The 27,570-nt window shown below is 53.1% G+C and overlaps 1 gene segment (V, D, J or C); it reads left to right on the forward strand.

Moving 5' to 3' along the window:
* LOC140418597 (Ig heavy chain C region-like) overlaps positions 1–27,570 on the forward strand; it is a 57,879-nt gene that overhangs the window by 4,239 nt on the left and 26,070 nt on the right.

The following is a 27,570-nucleotide window of genomic DNA, read 5'->3' on the forward strand; positions in this document are numbered from 1 at the left end:
TCTCTCTCCCCCACTCTCTTGATCCATCTCTCCAGAAACACACACACGCATTCACACGCATGCATGCAGACACATACATAGACACAGTTACAGGCTCTCAGACACATTCCCACATTCTCCCTCACACACACACTCAGGCACGCACACACTTTCAGATACACAGGTGAGAGCGACTGAACTAACATCAATAATAATAATCATTATTATTGTCACAAGTAGGCTTACATTAACACTGCAATGAAGTTACTGTGAAAAGCCCCCAGTCACCACACTCTGGCGCCTGTTCAGGTACACAGAGGGAGAATTCGGAATATCCAAACCACCTAACAGGTCGATTTTCGGGACTTGTGGGAGGAAACCGGATCACCCGGATAAAACCCACGCAGACTCTGGGGAGGACGTGCAGACTCCGCACAGGCAATGACCCAAGTGGGAATCGAACCCGGGTCCCTGGTGCTGTGAAGCAACAGGGTTAACCACTGTGCTGCCGTGCCGCCAAATCAAGGCAGCATTGAAACGTGTGACCTCAAGCAGCCCAACCAAAGAATGAATGGATGGGAATCAGGGGAAGAATCTCCGCTGGTTGGAGTCACAACCAGCACCAAGGTGGATGGATTCCATTGCTGGAGGCCAATCAGCTCAGTTCCAGGACATCACTGCGAGACTTCTTCAGGGCAGTGTCCCAGGTCCAGCCATCTCCAGCTTGTTCATCAATGACCTTCTTTCCATCATCAGGTCTGAACAGGGGTTGATGGCAGATGATTGCATCATGCTCAGCACAATTTGCAACTGTGCAGTCACTGAATAAACCTGTAAATAAAGCAACATGGAGGCTCTATCCGGTTCTGGCCGACAAGTGGTAAGTAACAGTCAAGTCACCCAATTGAAGGCAATGCCCACCTCCAGTAAGAACAGATCTAACCACCGCCCCTTGACATTGACTGGCATTACCATCATTGAAAACCACGAACAACCTCCTGGTGATTAACATGGACCAGAAAGTGATCTGGGCGAGTCATAGAAATTTTGAGGCCAGAAGAACAGATCAAAGGTGAGGAATCCTGCGGTGAAAAAACCCATCTTCTGACTCCCCAACGCCTGTCTACTATCTAAAGATCCGCTGCTGAAGCTCATCGTGTCTCCGTGGGCAGCATTTTCCAAACCGATGACAGCGGCCATTTGGACAAGGACAATAGACACATGGGAACATCACCAACTGGAAGTTCCCCTCCTCACCATTCGCCATCATGACTATAAAATATATCACCGTTCCTGCACTGCCGCTGGTTCAAAATCATGTATCGGACTCGGGGAAACACCACATGGACTGCAATGGTTAAAGAAGGAAGCTCAGCACCTTCTCAAAGTCAATGAGGGATGGAAGATAAATGCTGGCCGAGCCTAGATCACAAGAATGAATAAACACAACACACTCTCTCTGACACAATATGACAAGACGTTTACGGGCACAAAAATCCCATTTGCAAAATGAAAATCCGTTAAGTCGCAGGAATGTTCATTGTCCCAGTTCTAAATTGTTTTGTGGAAAATGAAATTACATCGGCATTAAAGCAGCTGCCCAGTGATCTACACTGCTGTCTGACTGTACACAGCCCGTGTTACTGAAAGTATTAAAGCAGCTGTCCAGTGATCTACACTGCTGTCTGACTGTACACAGCCGGCGTTACTGAAAGTATTAAAGCAGCTGTCCAGTGATCTACACTGCTGTCTGACTGTACACAGCCGGTGTTACTGTAAGTATTAAAGCAGCTGTCCAGTGATCTACACTGCTGTCTGACTGTACACAGCCGGTGTTACTGAAAGTATTAAAGCAGCTGTCCAGTGATCTACACTGCTGTCTGACTGTACACAGCCGGTGTTACTGAAAGTATTAAAGCAGCTGTCCAGTGATCTATACTGCTGTCTGACTGTACACAGCCGGTGTTACTGAAAGTATTAAAGCAGCTGCCCAGTGATCTACACTGCTGTCTGACTGTGCACAGCCGGTGTTACTGAAAGTATGAAAGCAGCTGCCCAGTGATCTACACTGCTGTCTGACTGTACACAGCCGGTGTTACTGAAAGTATGAAAGCAGCTGCCCAGTGATCTACACTGCTGTCTGACTGTACACAGCCGGTGTTACTGAAAGTATTAAAGCAGCTGCCCAGTGATCTACACTGCTGTCTGACTGTACACAGCCGGTGTTAGTGAAAGTATTAAAGCAGCTGTCCAGTGATCTATACTGCTGTCTGACTGTACACAGCCGGTGTTACTGAAAGTATTAAAGCAGCTGCCCAGTGATCTACACTGCTGTCTGACTGTACACAGCCGGTGTTAGTGAAAGTATTAAAGCAGCTGCTCAGTTATCTACACTGCTGTCTGACTGTACACAGCCGGTGTTACTGAAAGTATTAAAGCAGCTGCCCAGTGATCTACACTGCTGTCTGACTGTACACAGCCGGTGTTACTGAAAGTATTAAAGCAGCTGCCCAGTGATCTACACTGCTGTCTGACTGTACACAGCCGGTGTTACTGAAAGTATTAAAGCAGCTGTCCAGTGAGCTACACTGCTGTCTGACTGTACCCAGCCGGTGTTACTGAAAGTATTAAAGCAGCTGCTCAGTTATCTACACTGCTGCCTGACTTTACACAGCCGGTGTTACTGAAAATATTAAAGCAGCTGCCCAGTGATCTACACTGCTGTCTGACTTTACACAGCGGGTGTTACTGAAAGTATTGAAGCAGCTGCCCAGTGATGTACACTGCTGTCTGACTGTACACAGCTGCCCAGTGATCTACACTGCTGTCTGACTGTACACAGCCGGTGTTACTGAAAGTATGAAAGCAGCTGCCCAGTGCTCTACACTGCTGTCTGACTTTACACAGCCGGTGTTACTGAAAGTATTAAAGCAGCTGTCCAGTGATCTACACTGCTGTCTGACTGTACACAGCCCATGTTACTGAAAGTATTAAAGCAGCTGCCCAGTGATCTACACTGCTGTCTGACTGTACACAGCCGGTGTTACTGAAAGTATTAAAGCAGCTGCCCAGTGATCTACACTGCTGTCTGACTGTACACAGCCCGTGTTACTGAAAGTATTAAAGCAGCTGCCCAGTGATCTACACTGCTGTCTGACTGTACACAGCCGGTGTTACTGAAAGTATTAAAGCAGCTGTCCAGTGATCTACACTGCTGTCTGACTGTACACAGCCCATGTTACTGAAAGTATTAAAGCAGCTGCCCAGTGATCTACACTGCTGTCTGACTGTACACAGCCGGTGTTACTGAAAGTATTAAAGCAGCTGCCCAGTGATCTACACTGCTGTCTGACTGTACACAGCCGGTGTTACTGAAAGTATTAAAGCAGCTGTCCAGTGATCTACACTGCTGTCTGACTGTACACAGCCCATGTTACTGAAAGTATTAAAGCAGATGCACAGTGATCTACACTGCTGTCTGACTGTACACAGCCGGTGTTACTGAAAGTATTAAAGCTGCTGCCCAGTGATCTACACTGCTGTCCGACTGTACACAGCCGGTGTTACTGAAAGTATTAAAGCAGCTGCCCAGTGATCTACACTGCTGTCTGACTGTACACAGCCGGCGTTACTGAAAGTATTAAAGCAGCTGTCCAGTGATCTACACTGCTGTCTGACTGTACACAGCCGGTGTTACTGAAAGTATTAAAGCAGCTGCCCAGTGATCTACACTGCTGTCTGACTGTACACAGCCGGCGTTACTGAAAGTATTAAAGCAGCTGTCCAGTGATCTACACTGCTGTCTGACTGTACACAGCCGGTGTTACTGTAAGTATTAAAGCAGCTGTCCAGTGATCTACACTGCTGTCTGACTGTACACAGCCGGTGTTACTGAAAGTATTAAAGCAGCTGTCCAGTGATCTACACTGCTGTCTGACTGTACACAGCCGGTGTTACTGAAAGTATTAAAGCAGCTGCCCAGTGATCTACACTGCTGTCTGACTGTACACAGCCGGTGTTACTGAAAGTATTAAAGCAGATGCCCAGTGATCTACACTGCTGTCTGACTGTACACAGCCGGTGTTACTGAAAGTATTAAAGCAGCTGCCCAGTGATCTACACTGCTGTCTGACTGTACACAGCCGGTGTTACTGAAAGTATTAAAGCAACTGCCCAGTGAGCTACACTGCTGTCTGACTGTACACAGCCGGTGTTACTGAAAGTATTAAAGCAGATGCCCAGTGATCTACACTGCTGTCTGACTGTACACAGCCGGTGTTACTGAAAGTATTAAAGCAGCTGCCCAGTGATCTACACTGCTGTCTGACTGTACACAGCCGGTGTTAGTGAAAGTATTAAAGCAGCTGTCCAGTGATCTATACTGCTGTCTGACTGTACACAGCCGGTGTTACTGAAAGTATTAAAGCAGCTGCCCAGTGATCTACACTGCTGTCTGACTGTACACAGCCGGTGTTAGTGAAAGTATTAAAGCAGCTGCTCAGTTATCTACACTGCTGTCTGACTGTACACAGCCGGTGTTACTGAAAGTATTAAAGCAGCTGCCCAGTGATCTACACTGCTGTCTGACTGTACACAGCCGGTGTTACTGAAAGTATTAAAGCAGCTGTCCAGTGATCTACACTGCTGTCCGACTGTACACAGCCGGTGTTACTGAAAGTATTAAAGCAGCTGCCCAGTGATCTACACTGCTGTCTGACTGTACACAGCCGGCGTTACTGAAAGTATTAAAGCAGCTGTCCAGTGATCTACACTGCTGTCTGACTGTACACAGCTGGTGTTACTGAAAGTATTAAAGCAGCTGCCCAGTGATCTACACTGCTGTCTGACTGTACACAGCCGGCGTTACTGAAAGTATTAAAGCAGCTGTCCAGTGATCTACACTGCTGTCTGACTGTACACAGCCGGTGTTACTGTAAGTATTAAAGCAGCTGTCCAGTGATCTACACTGCTGTCTGACTGTACACAGCCGGTGTTACTGAAAGTATTAAAGCAGCTGTCCAGTGATCTACACTGCTGTCTGACTGTACACAGCCGGTGATACTGAAAGTATTAAAGCAGCTGCCCAGTGATCTACACTGCTGTCTGACTGTACACAGCCGGTGTTACTGAAAGTATTAAAGCAGATGCCCAGTGATCTACACTGCTGTCTGACTGTACACAGCCGGTGTTACTGAAAGTATTAAAGCAGCTGCCCAGTGATCTACACTGCTGTCTGACTGTACACAGCCGGTGTTACTGAAAGTATTAAAGCAACTGCCCAGTGAGCTACACTGCTGTCTGACTGTACACAGCCGGTGTTACTGAAAGTATTAAAGCAGATGCCCAGTGATCTACACTGCTGTCTGACTGTACACAGCCGGTGTTACTGAAAGTATTAAAGCAGCTGCCCAGTGATCTACACTGCTGTCTGACTGTACACAGCCGGTGTTAGTGAAAGTATTAAAGCAGCTGTCCAGTGATCTATACTGCTGTCTGACTGTACACAGCCGGTGTTACTGAAAGTATTAAAGCAGCTGCCCAGTGATCTACACTGCTGTCTGACTGTACACAGCCGGTGTTAGTGAAAGTATTAAAGCAGCTGCTCAGTTATCTACACTGCTGTCTGACTGTACACAGCCGGTGTTACTGAAAGTATTAAAGCAGCTGCCCAGTGATCTACACTGCTGTCTGACTGTACACAGCCGGTGTTACTGAAAGTATTAAAGCAGCTGTCCAGTGATCTACACTGCTGTCTGACTGTACACAGCCCATGTTACTGAAAGTATTAAAGCAGCTGCCCAGTGATCTACACTGCTGTCTGACTGTACACAGCCGGTGTTACTGAAAGTATTAAAGCAGCTGCCCAGTGATCTACACTGCTGTCTGACTGTACACAGCCCGTGTTACTGAAAGTATTAAAGCAGCTGCCCAGTGATCTACACTGCTGTCTGACTGTACACAGCCGGTGTTACTGAAAGTATTAAAGCAGCTGTCCAGTGATCTACACTGCTGTCTGACTGTACACAGCCCATGTTACTGAAAGTATTAAAGCAGCTGCCCAGTGATCTACACTGCTGTCTGACTGTACACAGCCGGTGTTACTGAAAGTATTAAAGCAGCTGCCCAGTGATCTACACTGCTGTCTGACTGTACACAGCCGGTGTTACTGAAAGTATTAAAGCAGCTGTCCAGTGATCTACACTGCTGTCTGACTGTACACAGCCCATGTTACTGAAAGTATTAAAGCAGATGCACAGTGATCTACACTGCTGTCTGACTGTACACAGCCGGTGTTACTGAAAGTATTAAAGCAGCTGCCCAGTGATCTACACTGCTGTCCGACTGTACACAGCCGGTGTTACTGAAAGTATTAAAGCAGCTGCCCAGTGATCTACACTGCTGTCTGACTGTACACAGCCGGCGTTACTGAAAGTATTAAAGCAGCTGTCCAGTGATCTACACTGCTGTCTGACTGTACACAGCCGGTGTTACTGTAAGTATTAAAGCAGCTGTCCAGTGATCTACACTGCTGTCTGACTGTACACAGCCGGTGTTACTGAAAGTATTAAAGCAGCTGTCCAGTGATCTACACTGCTGTCTGACTGTACACAGCCGGTGTTACTGAAAGTATTAAAGCAGCTGCCCAGTGATCTACACTGCTGTCTGACTGTACACAGCCGGTGTTACTGAAAGTATTAAAGCAGATGCCCAGTGATCTACACTGCTGTCTGACTGTACACAGCCGGTGTTACTGAAAGTATTAAAGCAGCTGCCCAGTGATCTACACTGCTGTCTGACTGTACACAGCCGGTGTTACTGAAAGTATTAAAGCAACTGCCCAGTGAGCTACACTGCTGTCTGACTGTACACAGCCGGTGTTACTGAAAGTATTAAAGCAGATGCCCAGTGATCTACACTGCTGTCTGACTGTACACAGCCGGTGTTACTGAAAGTATTAAAGCAGCTGCCCAGTGATCTACACTGCTGTCTGACTGTACACAGCCGGTGTTACTGAAAGTATTAAAGCAACTGCCCAGTGAGCTACACTGCTGTCTGACTGTACACAGCCGGTGTTACTGAAAGTATTAAAGCAGCTGCCCAGTGATCTACACTGCTGTCTGCCTGTACACAGCCGGTGTTACTGAAAGTATTAAAGCAGCTGCCCAGTGATCTACACTGCTGTCTGACTGTACACAGCCGGTGTTACTGAAAGTATGAAACCAGCTGCCCAGTGATCTACACTGCTGTCTGACTGTACACAGCCCGTGTTACTGAAAGTATTAAAGCAGCTGCCCAGTGATCTACACTGCTGTCTGACTGTACACAGCCGGTGTTACTGAAAGTATTAAAGCAGCTGCCCAGTGATCTACACTGCTGTCTGACTGTACACAGCCGGTGTTACTGAAAGTATTAAAGCAGCTGCCCAGTGATCTACACTGCTGTCTGACTGTACACAGCCGGTGTTACTGAAAGTATTAAAGCAGCTGCCCAGTGATCTACACTGCTGTCTGACTGTACACAGCCCGTGTTACTGAAAGTATCAAAGCAGCTGCCCAGTGATCTACACTGCTGTCTGCCTGTACACAGCCGGTGTTACTGAAAGTATTAAAGCAACTGCCCAGTGAGCTACACTGCTGTCTGACTGCACACAGCCGGTGTTACTGAAAGCTGATCAATGTGGATAATCAGGACAGGATCGATGGAGAGGAAGAGGAGGAGGTGGGGGTGGTGGACCCGAATGGAGGATCCCGCAGCTCGGCTGTGGACAACTGGCAACAGAAAGCTGAGCCTGAGCGGAAAATCAGCCAGAGAAATATCGTCCTAATGGGCGGGGAGCACTTGGGAATGATCACTCCCCCACACTCACTCACTCTCACTCACTCAGTCTTACTCACTCACACACACCCTGTTTCACACACCCTCACTCACTCACCTACCCTCACTTACTCGCCCTCCCTGAATCTCTCTCACCCACCCACCCTCGCTCACACTCACTCACCCTCTTTCCACAACCCGCACTCACTCACTCTAACTCTTCAACCCTCAATCAGACACCTTCACTCACACACACATACTCACGCATTCTCACGCACAGACAACTCATACACCCTCACTCACACCATCACTCACACCCTCACTCATACACCCTCACACACACCCTCAGTCACACACCCTCATACACACACCCTCATACACCCTCACTCACACACCCTCGTACACACACTCACACGCACCCTCACTCACACACGCTCACTCACACACCCTCACACACACACCCTCATACACCCTCACTCACACCCTCACTCACACACCCTCATACACCCTCACTCACACACCCTCGTACACACACTCACACACACCCTCACTCACACACCCTCACTCACACACCCTCACACCCTCACACACACACCCTCATACACCCTCACTCACACCCTCACACACACACCCTCATACACCCTCACTCACACACCCTCGTACACACACTCACACACACCCTCACTCACACACCCTCACTCACACACCCTCACACACACACCCTCATACACCCTCACTCACACCCTCACTCACACATCCTCACACCATCACACACACACCCTCATACACCCTCACTCACACACCCTCGTACACACACTCACACACACCCTCACTCACACACCCTCACTCACACATCCTCACACCATCACACACACACCCTCATACACCCTCACTCACACACCCTCGTACACACACTCACACATCCCCTCTCACTCACCTTTTTTCAGCACCGCGCACTCACCCACTCTAACTCATCAAGCCTAAAACATACATTCTCACTCACTCACCCTCTATCAGCAAACTGCAATCACCCACTCTAACACATCAACCCTCACTCACACACCCTCACTCACACGTACCCTCACTCACACACCCTCACTCACACACCCTCACTCACACGCACCCTCACTCACACACCCTCACTCACACACCCTCACTCACACACCCTCACTCACTCACACAGCCTGACTCACTCACACACCCTGACTCACTCACACACCGTCACTCACATACCCTCACTCACACAGCTCACTCACACACCCTCACTCACACACCCTCACTCCCACACCCTCACTCACATACCCTCACTCACACAGCTCACTCACACACCCTCACTCACACACCTTCACTCACACACCCTCACTCACACACCCTCCCTCACACAGCTCACTCACACACCCTCACTCATACACCCTCACTCACACACCCTCACTCACACAGCTCACTCACACTCCCTCACTCACACACCCTCACTCACACACCCTCACTCACACACACTCCCTCACACAGCTCACTCACACAACCTCACTCACACACTCTCACTCACACACCCTCACTCACACAGCTCACTCACACACCCTCACTCACACACCCTCACACACACACCCTCACTCACATACTCTCACTCACCTTTTTTCAGCACCGCGCACTCACCCACTCTAACTCATCAACCCTAAAACATACATTCTCACTCACTCACCCTCTATCAGCAAAGTGCAATCACCCACTCTAACACATAAACCATCACTCACACACCGTCACTCACACACCCACACTCACACACCCTCACTCACACACCCTCACTCACACACCCTCACTCACACACCCTCACTCACACACCCTCACTCACACACCCTCACTCACACAACCTCACTCACACTCTCACTCACACACCCACACTCACACACCCTCACTCACAAACCCTCTCTCACACACCCTCACTCACACACCGTCACTCACACACCCTCACTCACACACCCTCACTCACACACCGTCACTCACACACCGTCACTCACACACCCACACTCACACACCCTCACTCACATACCCTCACTCACTCACACACCCTCACAAACACACCGTCACTCACACACCTTGACTCACTCTCACACCCTCACTCACACACCCTCTCACACACGCACACCCTCACTCACACACCCTCACTCACACACCCTCACTCACCCTCACTCACATACCCTCACTCACACAGCTCACTCACACTCCCTCACTCACACACCCTCACTCACACACCCTCACTCACACACCCTCACTCACACACAATCACTCACACACCCTCACTCACACACCCTCACTCGCTCACACACAGTCACTCACACACCCTCACAAACACACCCTCACTCACACAACCTCACTCGCTCACGCACCCTCACTTACACACCCTCACTCACACACCCTCACTCACACACCCTCACTCACATACACTCACTCACTCACACACCCTCACAAACACACCGTCACTCACACACCTTGACTCACTCTCACACCCTCACTCACACACCCTCTCACACACGCACACCCTCACTCACACACCCTCACTCACACACCCTCACTCACTCACCCTCACTCACATACCCTCACTCACACAGCTCTCTCACACTCCCTCACTCACACACCCTCACTCACACACCCTCACTCACACACCCTCACTCGCTCACACACCGTCACGCACACACCCTCACAAACACACCCTCACTCACACACCCTCACTCGCTCACGCACCGTCACTCACACAGCCTCACTCACACACCCTCACTCTCACACCCTCCTCGCTCACGCACCCTCACTCACACACCCTCACTCACACACCCTCACTCACACACCCTCACTCACACACCCACTCTCACACACCCTCACTCACACGCTCTCATTCACAGACCCTCACTCACACACCCTCACTCACACACGCTAACTCACACATGCTCACTCACACACGCTCACTCACACACGCTCACTCACACACCCTCACTCACACACCCTCACTCACACACCCTCACTCACACACACTCACTCACACACCCTCACTCACACACCCTCACTCACACACCCTCACTCACACACACCCTCACTCACACACACCCTCACTCACACACCCTCACTCACACACCCTCACTCACATACCCTCACTCACACACCCTCACAAACACACCCTCACTCACACACCCTCACTCACTCAGACACCCTCACTCACACACGCTCACTCAAACACCCTCACTCACACACCCTCACTCACACACCCTCACTCACACACCAACACTCACACACACCCTCACTCACACACCCTCACTCACTCACACACCCTCACTCACACAGCCTCACTCACACACCCTCATACACTCACACTCACATACCCTCACGCACAGACCCTCACTCACACACGCTCACTCACACACTCTCACTCACACACTCTCACTCACACACCGTCACACACACGCCCTCACTCACACGCCCTCACTCACCCACCCTCACTCACCCACCCTCACTCACCCACCCTCACTCACACACCCTCACTCACACACCCTCACTCACACACCCTCTCACACACGCACACCCTCACTCACACACCCTCACTCACACACCCTCACACAAACTCACTCACACACCCTCACAACACTCCGTCACTCACACACCCTCACTCACCCACACACCCTCACTCACATACCCACACTCACACGGCTCACTCACACACTCTCACTAATCTCACTCACTCGCCCTCACAAACACACAGTCACTCACACACCTTGACTCACTCTCACACCCTCACTCACACACCCTCTCACACATGCACACCCTCACTCACACACCCTCACTCACACACCCTCACTCACCCTCACTCACATACCCTCACTCACACAGCTCACTCACACTCCCTCACTCACACACCCTCACTCACACACCCTCACTCACACACCCTCACTCACACACCCTCACTCAGACACCCTCACTCACACACCCTCACTCGCTCACACACCGTCACTCACACACCCTCACAAACACACCCTCACTCACACAACCTCACTCGCTCACGCACCCTCACTTACACACCCTCACTCACACACCCTCACTCACACACGCTCACTCACATACCCTCACTCACTCACACACCCTCACAAACACACCGTCACTCACACACCTTGACTCACTCTCACACCCTCACTCACACACCCTCTCACACACGCACACCCTCACTCACACACCCTCACTCACACACCCTCACTCACTCACCCTCACTCACATACCCTCACTCACACAGCTCTCTCACACTCCCTCACTCACACAACCTCACTCACACACCCTCACTCACACACCCTCACTCACACACCCTCACTCACACACCCTCACTCGCTCACACACCGTCATGCACACACCCTCACAAACACACCCTCACTCACACACCCTCACTCGCTCACGCACTGTCACTCACACGCCCTCACTCACACACCCTCACTCACACACCCTCCTCGCTCACGCACCCTCACTCACACACCCTCACTCACACACCCTCACTCACACACCCTCACTCACACACCCTCACTCACACACCCACTCTCACACACCCTCACTCACACGCTCTCATTCACAGACCCTCACTCACACACCCTCACTCACACACGCTCACTCACACACGCTCACTCACACACGCTCACTCACACACGCTCACTCACACACCCTCACTCACACACCCTCACTCACACACACTAACTCACACACCCTCACTCACACACCCTCACTCACACACCCTCACTCACACACACCCTCACTCACACACCCTCACTCACACACCCTCACTCACATACCCTCACTCACACACCCTCACAAACACACCCTCACTCACACACCCTCACTCACTCAGACACCCTCACTCACACACGCTCACTCAAACACCCTCACTCACACACCCTCACTCACACACCCACACTCACACACACCCTCACTCACACACCCTCACTCACTCACACACCCTCACTCACACAGCCTCACTCACACACCCTCACTCACACACCCTCATACACTCACACTCACATACCCTCACGCACAGACCCTCACTCACACACGCTCACTCACACACTCTCACTCACACACTCTCACTCACACAACCTCACACACACGCCCTCACTCACACGCCCTCACTCACACGCCCTCACTCACCCACCCTCACTCACCCACACTCACTCACCCACCCTCACTCACACACCCTCACTCACACACCCTCACTCACACACCCTCACTCACACACCCTCTCACACACGCACACCCTCACTCACACACCCTCACTCACACACCCTCACACACACTCACTCACACACCCTCACAACACTCCGTCACTCACACACCCTCACTCACCCACACACCCTCACTCACATACCCACACTCACACGGCTCACTCACACACTCTCACTAATCTCACTCACTCGCCCTCACAAACACACAGTCACTCACTCACCCTCACACACATACCCTCACTCACACAGTTCTCTCACACACCCTCACTCACAGACCCTCACTCACACACCCTCACTCACACACCCTCACTGACACACCCTCACTCACACACCCTCACAAACACACCGTCACTCACACACCCACACTCACTCACACACCCTCACTCACATACCCTCACTCACACAGCTCACTCACACACTCTCACTCACACACCCTCACTCACACACTCTCACTCACACACCCTCACACACACACCCTCACTCACATACTCTCACTCACCTTTTTTCAGCACCGCGCACTCACCCACTCTAACTCATCAACCCTAAAACATACATTCTCACTCACTCACCCTCTATCAGCAAAGTGCAATCACCCACTCTAACACATAAACCATCACTCACACACCGTCACTCACACACCCACACTCACACACCCTCACTCACACACCCTCACTCACACACCCTCACTCACACACCCTCACTCACACACCCTCACTCACACACCCTCACTCACACAACCTCACTCACACTCTCACTCACACACCCACACTCACACACCCTCACTCATAAACCCTCTCTCACACACCCTCACTCACACACCGTCACTCACACACCCTCACTCACACACCCTCACTCACACACCGTCACTCACACACCGTCACTCACACACCCACACTCACACACCCTCACTCACATACCCTCACTCACTCACACACCCTCACAAACACACCGTCACTCACACACCTTGACTCACTCTCACACCCTCACTCACACACCCTCTCACACACGCACACCCTCACTCACACACCCTCACTCACACACCCTCACTCACCCTCACTCACATACCCTCACTCACACAGCTCACTCACACTCCCTCACTCACACACCCTCACTCACACACCCTCACTCACACACCCTCACTCACACACCCTCACTCACACACCCTCACTCACACACCCTCACTCGCTCACACACAGTCACTCACACACCCTCACAAACACACCCTCACTCACACAACCTCACTCGCTCACGCACCCTCACTTACACACCCTCACTCACACACCCTCACTCACACACCCTCACTCACATACACTCACTCACTCACACACCCTCACAAACACACCGTCACTCACACACCTTGACTCACTCTCACACCCTCACTCACACACCCTCTCACACACGCACACCCTCACTCACACACCCTCACTCACACACCCTCACTCACTCACCCTCACTCACATACCCTCACTCACACAGCTCTCTCACACTCCCTCACTCACACACCCTCACTCACACACCCTCACTCACACACCCTCACTCGCTCACACACCGTCACGCACACACCCTCACAAACACACCCTCACTCACACACCCTCACTCGCTCACGCACCGTCACTCACACAGCCTCACTCACACACCCTCACTCTCACACCCTCCTCGCTCACGCACCCTCACTCACACACCCTCACTCACACACCCTCACTCACACACCCTCACTCACACACCCACTCTCACACACCCTCACTCACACGCTCTCATTCACAGACCCTCACTCACACACCCTCACTCACACACGCTAACTCACACATGCTCACTCACACACGCTCACTCACACACGCTCACTCACACACCCTCACTCACACACCCTCACTCACACACCCTCACTCACACACACTCACTCACACACCCTCACTCACACACCCTCACTCACACACCCTCACTCACACACACCCTCACTCACACACACCCTCACTCACTCACCCTCACTCACACACCCTCACTCACATACCCTCACTCACACACCCTCACAAACACACCCTCACTCACACACCCTCACTCACTCAGACACCCTCACTCACACACGCTCACTCAAACACCCTCACTCACACACCCTCACTCACACACCCTCACTCACACACCAACACTCACACACACCCTCACTCACACACCCTCACTCACTCACACACCCTCACTCACACAGCCTCACTCACACACCCTCACTCACACACCCTCATACACTCACACTCACATACCCTCACGCACAGACCCTCACTCACACACGCTCACTCACACACTCTCACTCACACACTCTCACTCACACACCGTCACACACACGCCCTCACTCACACGCCCTCACTCACCCACCCTCACTCACCCACCCTCACTCACCCACCCTCACTCACACACCCTCACTCACACACCCTCACTCACACACCCTCTCACACACGCACACCCTCACTCACACACCCTCACTCACACACCCTCACACAAACTCACTCACACACCCTCACAACACTCCGTCACTCACACACCCTCACTCACCCACACACCCTCACTCACATACCCACACTCACACGGCTCACTCACACACTCTCACTAATCTCACTCACTCGCCCTCACAAACACACAGTCACTCACACACCTTGACTCACTCTCACACCCTCACTCACACACCCTCTCACACACGCACACCCTCACTCACACACCCTCACTCACACACCCTCACTCACCCTCACTCACATACCCTCACTCACACAGCTCACTCACACTCCCTCACTCACACACCCTCACTCACACACCCTCACTCACACACCCTCACTCACACACCCTCACTCAGACACCCTCACTCACACACCCTCACTCGCTCACACACCGTCACTCACACACCCTCACAAACACACCCTCACTCACACAACCTCACTCGCTCACGCACCCTCACTTACACACCCTCACTCACACACCCTCACTCACACACCCTCACTCACATACCCTCACTCACTCACACACCCTCACAAACACACCGTCACTCACACACCTTGACTCACTCTCACACCCTCACTCACACACCCTCTCACACACGCACACCCTCACTCACACACCCTCACTCACACACCCTCACTCACTCACCCTCACTCACATACCCTCACTCACACAGCTCTCTCACACTCCCTCACTCACACAACCTCACTCACACACCCTCACTCACACACCCTCACTCACACACCCTCACTCACACACCCTCACTCGCTCACACACCGTCACGCACACACCCTCACAAACACACCCTCACTCACACACCCTCACTCGCTCACGCACTGTCACTCACACGCCCTCACTCACACACCCTCACTCACACACCCTCCTCGCTCACGCACCCTCACTCACACACCCTCACTCACACACCCTCACTCACACACCCTCACTCACACACCCTCACTCACACACCCACTCTCACACACCCTCACTCACACGCTCTCATTCACAGACCCTCACTCACACACCCTCACTCACACACGCTCACTCACACACGCTCACTCACACACGCTCACTCACACACGCTCACTCACACACCCTCACTCACACACCCTCACTCACACACACTAACTCACACACCCTCACTCACACACCCTCACTCACACACCCTCACTCACACACACCCTCACTCACACACCCTCACTCACACACCCTCACTCACATACCCTCACTCACACACCCTCACAAACACACCCTCACTCACACACCCTCACTCACTCAGACACCCTCACTCACACACGCTCACTCAAACACCCTCACTCACACACCCTCACTCACACACCCACACTCACACACACCCTCACTCACACACCCTCACTCACTCACACACCCTCACTCACACAGCCTCACTCACACACCCTCACTCACACACCCTCATACACTCACACTCACATACCCTCACGCACAGACCCTCACTCACACACGCTCACTCACACACTCTCACTCACACACTCTCACTCACACAACCTCACACACACGCCCTCACTCACACGCCCTCACTCACACGCCCTCACTCACCCACCCTCACTCACCCACACTCACTCACCCACCCTCACTCACACACCCTCACTCACACACCCTCACTCACACACCCTCACTCACACACCCTCTCACACACGCACACCCTCACTCACACACCCTCACTCACACACCCTCACACACACTCACTCACACACCCTCACAACACTCCGTCACTCACACACCCTCACTCACCCACACACCCTCACTCACATACCCACACTCACACGGCTCACTCACACACTCTCACTCATCTCACTCACTCGCCCTCACAAACACACAGTCACTCACTCACCCTCACACACATACCCTCACTCACACAGTTCTCTCACACACCCTCACTCACAGACCCTCACTCACACACCCTCACTCACACACCCTCACTGACACACCCTCACTCACACACCCTCACAAACACACCGTCACTCACACACCCACACTCACTCACACACCCTCACTCACATACCCTCACTCACACAGCTCACTCACACACTCTCACTCACACACCCTCACTCACACACTCTCACTCACACACCCTCACTCACACACCCTCACAAACAGACCAACACTCAAACACCCTCTCACACACACTCTCATAGATCTCACTGACTCACTCCCCCCCACATTCATTCGCGCTCACTCACATAGCCTCACTCACACACCGTCACTCACACACCCTCATACACCCACACTCACTCACACACCCTCACTCACATACCCTCACTCACTCACACCCTCACAAACACACCGTCACTCACACACCCTGACTCACTCACACACCCTCACTCACACACCCTCTCACACACGCACACCCTGACTCACACACCCTCACTCACACACCCTCACAAACACACCCTCACTCACACACCCTCACTCGCTCACGCACTGTCACTCACACGCCCTCACTCACACACCCTCACTCACACACCCTCCTCGCTCACGCACCCTCACTCACACACCCTCACTCACACACCCTCACTCACACACCCTCACTCACACACCCTCACTCACACACCCACTCTCACACACCCTCACTCACACGCTCTCATTCACAGACACTCACTCACACACCCTCACTCACACACGCTCACTCACACACGCTCACTCACACACGCTCACTCACACACGCTCACTCACACACCCTCACTCACACACCCTCACTCACACACACTAACTCACACACCCTCACTCACACACCCTCACTCACACACCCTCACTCACACACACCCTCACTCACACACCCTCACTCACACACCCTCACTCACATACCCTCACTCACACACCCTCACAAACACACCCTCACTCACACACCCTCACTCACTCAGACACCCTCACTCACACACGCTCACTCAAACACCCTCACTCACACACCCTCACTCACACACCCACACTCACACACACCCTCACTCACACACCCTCACTCACTCACACACCCTCACTCACACAGCCTCACTCACACACCCTCACTCACACACCCTCATACACTCACACTCACATACCCTCACGCACAGACCCTCACTCACACACGCTCACTCACACACTCTCACTCACACACTCTCACTCACACAACCTCACACACACGCCCTCACTCACACGCCCTCACTCACACGCCCTCACTCACCCACCCTCACTCACCCACACTCACTCACCCACCCTCACTCACACACCCTCACTCACACACCCTCACTCACACACCCTCACTCACACACCCTCTCACACACGCACACCCTCACTCACACACCCTCACTCACACACCCTCACACACACTCACTCACACACCCTCACAACACTCCGTCACTCACACACCCTCACTCACCCACACACCCTCACTCACATACCCACACTCACACGGCTCACTCACACACTCTCACTAATCTCACTCACTCGCCCTCACAAACACACAGTCACTCACTCACCCTCACACACATACCCTCACTCACACAGTTCTCTCACACACCCTCACTCACAGACCCTCACTCACACACCCTCACTCACACACCCTCACTGACACACCCTCACTCACACACCCTCACAAACACACCGTCACTCACACACCCACACTCACTCACACACCCTCACTCACATACCCTCACTCACACAGCTCACTCACACACTCTCACTCACACACCCTCACTCACACACTCTCACTCACACACCCTCACTCACACACCCTCACAAACAGACCAACACTCAAACACCCTCTCACACACACTCTCATAGATCTCACTGACTCACTCCCCCCCACATTCATTCGCGCTCACTCACATAGCCTCACTCACACACCGTCACTCACACACCCTCATACACCCACACTCACTCACACACCCTCACTCACATACCCTCACTCACTCACACCCTCACAAACACACCGTCACTCACACACCCTGACTCACTCACACACCCTCACTCACACACCCTCTCACACACGCACACCCTGACTCACACACCCTCACTCACACACCCTCACTCACTCACCCTCACTCACATACCCTCACTCACACAGCCTCACTCACACAGCCTCACTCACACACCCTCACTCACTCACACACCCTCACAAACACACCGTCACTCACACACCTTGACTCACTCTCACACCCTCACTCACACACCATCTCACACACGCACACCCTCACTCACACTCACTCACATACCCTCACTCACACAGCTCACTCACACTCCCTCACTCACACACCCTCACTCACACACCCTCACTCACACACCCTCACTCACACACCCTCACTCACACACCCTCACTCGCTCACACACCATCACTCACACACCCTCACAAACACACCCTCACTCACACACCCTCACTCGCTCACACACCCTCACTCACACACCCTCAATCACACACCCTCACTCACACACCCTCACTCACACACCCACACTCACACACCCTCACTCACACGCTCTCATTCACATAGCCTCACTAACACACCCTCACTCACACACCCTCACTCACACATACACGCTCACTCACACACCCTCACTCACACACACTCACTCACACACCCTCACTCACACACCCTCACTCACACACCCTCACTCACACACCCTCACTCACTCAGACACCCTCACTCACACACGCTCACTTAAACACCCTCACTCACACACCCTCACTCACACTCCCTCACTCACACACCCACACTCACACACACACTCACTCACACACCCTCACTCACACACCCACACTCACACACACCCTCACTCACATACCCTCACTCACGCACCCTCACTCACGCACCCTCACAAACACACCCTCACTCACACACCCTCACTCACACACCCTCACTCACACACCCTCACAAACAGTCCAACACTCAAACACCCTCATAGATCTCACTCACTCACCCACCCACATTCATTCGCCCTCACTCACACAGCCTCCCTCACACACCCTCACTCACACACACACCCTCACTCACTCACACACCCTCACTCACACACCCTCGTACACACACTCACACATCCCCTCTCACTCACCTTTTTTCAGCACCGCGCACTCACCCACTCTAACTCATCAAGCCTAAAACATACATTCTCACTCACTCACCCTCTATCAGCAAACTGCAATCACCCACTCTAACACATCAACCCTCACTCACACACCCTCACTCACACGTACCCTCACTCACACACCCTCACTCACACACCCTCACTCACACGCACCCTCACTCACACACCCTCACTCACACACCCTCACTCACACACCCTCACTCACTCACACAGCCTCACTCACTCACACACCCTGACTCACTCACACACCGTCACTCACATACCCTCACTCACACAGCTCACTCACACACCCTCACTCACACACCCTCACTCCCACACCCTCACTCACATACCCTCACTCACACAGCTCACTCACACACCCTCACAAACACACCCTCACTCACACACCCTCACTCACTCAGACACCCTCACTCACACACGCTCACTCAAACACCCTCACTCACACACCCACACTCACACACCAACACTCACACACACCCTCACTCACACACCCTCACTCACTCACACACCCTCACTCACACAGCCTCACTCACACACCCTCACTCACACACCCTCATACACTCACACTCACATACCCTCACGCACAGACCCTCACTCACACACGCTCACTCACACACTCTCACTCACACACTCTCACTCACACACCGTCACACACACGCCCTCACTCACACGCCCTCACTCACCCACCCTCACTCACCCACCCTCACTCACCCACCCTCACTCACACACCCTCACTCACACACCCTCTCACACACGCACACCCTCACTCACACACCCTCACTCACACACCCTCACACACACTCACTCACACACCCTCACAACACTCCGTCACTCACACACCCTCACTCACCCACACACCCTCACTCACATACCCACACTCACACGGCTCACTCACACACTCTCACTAATCTCACTCACTCGCCCTCACAAACACACAGTCACTCACACACCTTGACTCACTCTCACACCCTCACTCACACACCCTCTCACACACGCACACCCTCACTCACACACCCTCACTCACACACCCTCACTCACCCTCACTCACATACCCTCACTCACACAGCTCACTCACACTCCCTCACTCACACACCCTCACTCACACACCCTCACTCACACACCCTCACTCACACACCCTCACTCACACACCCTCACTCACACACCCTCACTCACACACCCTCTCACACACGCACACCCTCACTCACACACCCTCACTCACACACCCTCACACACACTCACTCACACACCCTCACAACACTCCGTCACTCACACACCCTCACTCACCCACACACCCTCACTCACATACCCACACTCACACGGCTCACTCACACACTCTCACTAATCTCACTCACTCGCCCTCACAAACACACAGTCACTCACTCACCCTCACACACATACCCTCACTCACACAGTTCTCTCACACACCCTCACTCACAGACCCTCACTCACACACCCTCACTCACACACCCTCACTGACACACCCTCACTCACACACCCTCACAAACACACCGTCACTCACACACCCACACTCACTCACACACCCTCACTCACATACCCTCACTCACACAGCTCACTCACACACTCTCACTCACACACCCTCACTCACACACTCTCACTCACACACCCTCACTCACACACCCTCACAAACAGACCAACACTCAAACACCCTCTCACACACACTCTCATAGATCTCACTGACTCACTCCCCCCCACATTCATTCGCGCTCACTCACATAGCCTCACTCACACACCGTCACTCACACACCCTCATACACCCACACTCACTCACACACCCTCACTCACATACCCTCACTCACTCACACCCTCACAAACACACCGTCACTCACACACCCTGACTCACTCACACACCCTCACTCACACACCCTCTCACACACGCACACCCTGACTCACACACCCTCACTCACACACCCTCACAAACACACCCTCACTCACACACCCTCACTCGCTCACGCACTGTCACTCACACGCCCTCACTCACACACCCTCACTCACACACCCTCCTCGCTCACGCACCCTCACTCACACACCCTCACTCACACACCCTCACTCACACACCCTCACTCACACACCCTCACTCACACACCCACTCTCACACACCCTCACTCACACGCTCTCATTCACAGACCCTCACTCACACACCCTCACTCACACACGCTCACTCACACACGCTCACTCACACACGCTCACTCACACACCCTCACTCACACACCCTCACTCACACACACTAACTCACACACCCTCACTCACACACCCTCACTCACACACCCTCACTCACACACACCCTCACTCACACACCCTCACTCACACACCCTCACTCACATACCCTCACTCACACACCCTCACAAACACACCCTCACTCACACACCCTCACTCACTCAGACACCCTCACTCACACACGCTCACTCAAACACCCTCACTCACACACCCTCACTCACACACCCACACTCACACACACCCTCACTCACACACCCTCACTCACTCACACACCCTCACTCACACAGCCTCACTCACACACCCTCACTCACACACCCTCATACACTCACACTCACATACCCTCACGCACAGACCCTCACTCACACACGCTCACTCACACACTCTCACTCACACACTCTCACTCACACAACCTCACACACACGCCCTCACTCACACGCCCTCACTCACACGCCCTCACTCACACGCCCTCACTCACCCACCCTCACTCACCCACACTCACTCACCCACCCTCACTCACACACCCTCACTCACACACCCTCACTCACACACCCTCACTCACACACCCTCTCACACACGCACACCCTCACTCACACACCCTCACTCACACACCCTCACACACACTCACTCACACACCCTCACAACACTCCGTCACTCACACACCCTCACTCACCCACACACCCTCACTCACATACCCACACTCACACGGCTCACTCACACACTCTCACTAATCTCACTCACTCGCCCTCACAAACACACAGTCACTCACTCACCCTCACACACATACCCTCACTCACACAGTTCTCTCACACACCCTCACTCACAGACCCTCACTCACACACCCTCACTCACACACCCTCACTGACACACCCTCACTCACACACCCTCACAAACACACCGTCACTCACACACCCACACTCACTCACACACCCTCACTCACATACCCTCACTCACACAGCTCACTCACACACTCTCACTCACACACCCTCACTCACACACTCTCACTCACACACCCTCACTCACACACCCTCACAAACAGACCAACACTCAAACACCCTCTCACACACACTCTCATAGATCTCACTGACTCACTCCCCCCCACATTCATTCGCGCTCACTCACATAGCCTCACTCACACACCGTCACTCACACACCCTCATACACCCACACTCACTCACACACCCTCACTCACATACCCTCACTCACTCACACCCTCACAAACACACCGTCACTCACACACCCTGACTCACTCACACACCCTCACTCACACACCCTCTCACACACGCACACCCTGACTCACACACCCTCACTCACACACCCTCACTCACTCACCCTCACTCACATACCCTCACTCACACAGCCTCACTCACACAGCCTCACTCACACACCCTCACTCACTCACACACCCTCACAAACACACCGTCACTCACACACCTTGACTCACTCTCACACCCTCACTCACACACCATCTCACACACGCACACCCTCACTCACACTCACTCACATACCCTCACTCACACAGCTCACTCACACTCCCTCACTCACACACCCTCACTCACACACCCTCACTCACACACCCTCACTCACACACCCTCACTCACACACCCTCACTCGCTCACACACCATCACTCACACACCCTCACAAACACACCCTCACTCACACACCCTCACTCGCTCACACACCCTCACTCACACACCCTCAATCACACACCCTCACTCACACACCCTCACTCACACACCCACACTCACACACCCTCACTCACACGCTCTCATTCACATAGCCTCACTAACACACCCTCACTCACACACCCTCACTCACACATACACGCTCACTCACACACCCTCACTCACACACACTCACTCACACACCCTCACTCACACACCCTCACTCACACACCCTCACTCACACACCCTCACTCACTCAGACACCCTCACTCACACACGCTCACTTAAACACCCTCACTCACACACCCTCACTCACACTCCCTCACTCACACACCCACACTCACACACACACTCACTCACACACCCTCACTCACACACCCACACTCACACACACCCTCACTCACATACCCTCACTCACGCACCCTCACTCACGCACCCTCACAAACACACCCTCACTCACACACCCTCACTCACACACCCTCACTCACACACCCTCACAAACAGTCCAACACTCAAACACCCTCATAGATCTCACTCACTCACCCACCCACATTCATTCGCCCTCACTCACACACACACCCTCACTCACATACCCTCACTCACGCACCCTCACTCACGCACCCTCACAAACACACCCTCACTCACACACCCTCACTCACACACACACCCTCACTCACTCACACACCCTCACTCACACACCCTCGTACACACACTCACACATCCCCTCTCACTCACCTTTTTTCAGCACCGCGCACTCACCCACTCTAACTCATCAAGCCTAAAACATACATTCTCACTCACTCACCCTCTATCAGCAAACTGCAATCACCCACTCTAACACATCAACCCTCACTCACACACCCTCACTCACACGTACCCTCACTCACACACCCTCACTCACACACCCTCACTCACACGCACCCTCACTCACACACCCTCACTCACACACCCTCACTCACACACCCTCACTCACTCACACAGCCTCACTCACTCACACACCCTGACTCACTCACACACCGTCACTCACATACCCTCACTCACACAGCTCACTCACACACCCTCACTCACACACCCTCACTCCCACACCCTCACTCACATACCCTCACTCACACAGCTCACTCACACACCCTCACAAACACACCCTCACTCACACACCCTCACTCACTCAGACACCCTCACTCACACACGCTCACTCAAACACCCTCACTCACACACCCACACTCACACACCAACACTCACACACACCCTCACTCACACACCCTCACTCACTCACACACCCTCACTCACACAGCCTCACTCACACACCCTCACTCACACACCCTCATACACTCACACTCACATACCCTCACGCACAGACCCTCACTCACACACGCTCACTCACACACTCTCACTCACACACTCTCACTCACACACCGTCACACACACGCCCTCACTCACACGCCCTCACTCACCCACCCTCACTCACCCACCCTCACTCACCCACCCTCACTCACACACCCTCACTCACACACCCTCACTCACACACCCTCTCACACACGCACACCCTCACTCACACACCCTCACTCACACACCCTCACACACACTCACTCACACACCCTCACAACACTCCGTCACTCACACAGCCTCACTCACCCACACACCCTCACTCACATACCCACACTCACACGGCTCACTCACACACTCTCACTAATCTCACTCACTCGCCCTCACAAACACACAGTCACTCACACACCTTGACTCACTCTCACACCCTCACTCACACACCCTCTCACACACGCACACCCTCACTCACACACCCTCACTCACACACCCTCACTCACCCTCACTCACATACCCTCACTCACACAGCTCACTCACACTCCCTCACTCACACACCCTCACTCACACACCCTCACTCACACACCCTCACTCACACACCCTCACTCACACACCCTCACTCACACACCCTCACTCGCTCACACACCGTCACTCACACACCCTCACAAACACACCCTCACTCACACAACCTCACTCGCTCACGCACCCTCACTTACACACCCTCACTCACACACCCTCACTCACACACCCTCACTCACACACCCTCACTCACATACCCTCACTCACTCACACACCCTCACAAACACACCGTCACTCACACACCTTGACTCACTCTCACACCCTCACTCACACACCCTCTCACACACGCACACCCTCACTCACACACCCTCACTCACACACCCTCACTCACTCACCCTCACTCACATACCCTCACTCACACAGCTCTCTCACACTCCCTCACTCACACAACCTCACTCACACACCCTCACTCACACACCCTCACTCACACACCCTCACTCGCTCACACACCGTCACGCACACACCCTCACAAACACACCCTCACTCACACACCCTCACTCGCTCACGCACTGTCACTCACACGCCCTCACTCACACACCCTCACTCACACACCCTCCTCGCTCACGCACCCTCACTCACACACCCTCACTCACACACCCTCACTCACACACCCTCACTCACACACCCTCACTCACACACCCACTCTCACACACCCTCACTCACACGCTCTCATTCACAGACCCTCACTCACACACCCTCACTCACACACGCTCACTCACACACGCTCACTCATACACGCTCACTCACACACCCTCACTCACACACCCTCACTCACACACACTAACTCACACACCCTCACTCACACACCCTTACTCACACACCCTCACTCACACACACCCTCACTCACACACCCTCACTCACACACCCTCACTCACATACCCTCACTCACACACCCTCACAAACACACCCTCACTCACACACCCTCACTCACTCAGACACCCTCACTCACACACGCTCACTCAAACACCCTCACTCACACACCCTCACTCACACACCCACACTCACACACACCCTCACTCACACACCCTCACTCACTCACACACCCTCACTCACACAGCCTCACTCACACACCCTCATACACTCACACTCACATACCCTCACGCACAGACCCTCACTCACACACGCTCACTCACACACTCTCACTCACACACTCTCACTCACACAACCTCACACACAC

This window comes from Scyliorhinus torazame, chromosome 5, assembly GCF_047496885.1.
Source record: "Scyliorhinus torazame isolate Kashiwa2021f chromosome 5, sScyTor2.1, whole genome shotgun sequence".
Classification (NCBI taxonomy): domain Eukaryota; kingdom Metazoa; phylum Chordata; class Chondrichthyes; order Carcharhiniformes; family Scyliorhinidae; genus Scyliorhinus; species Scyliorhinus torazame.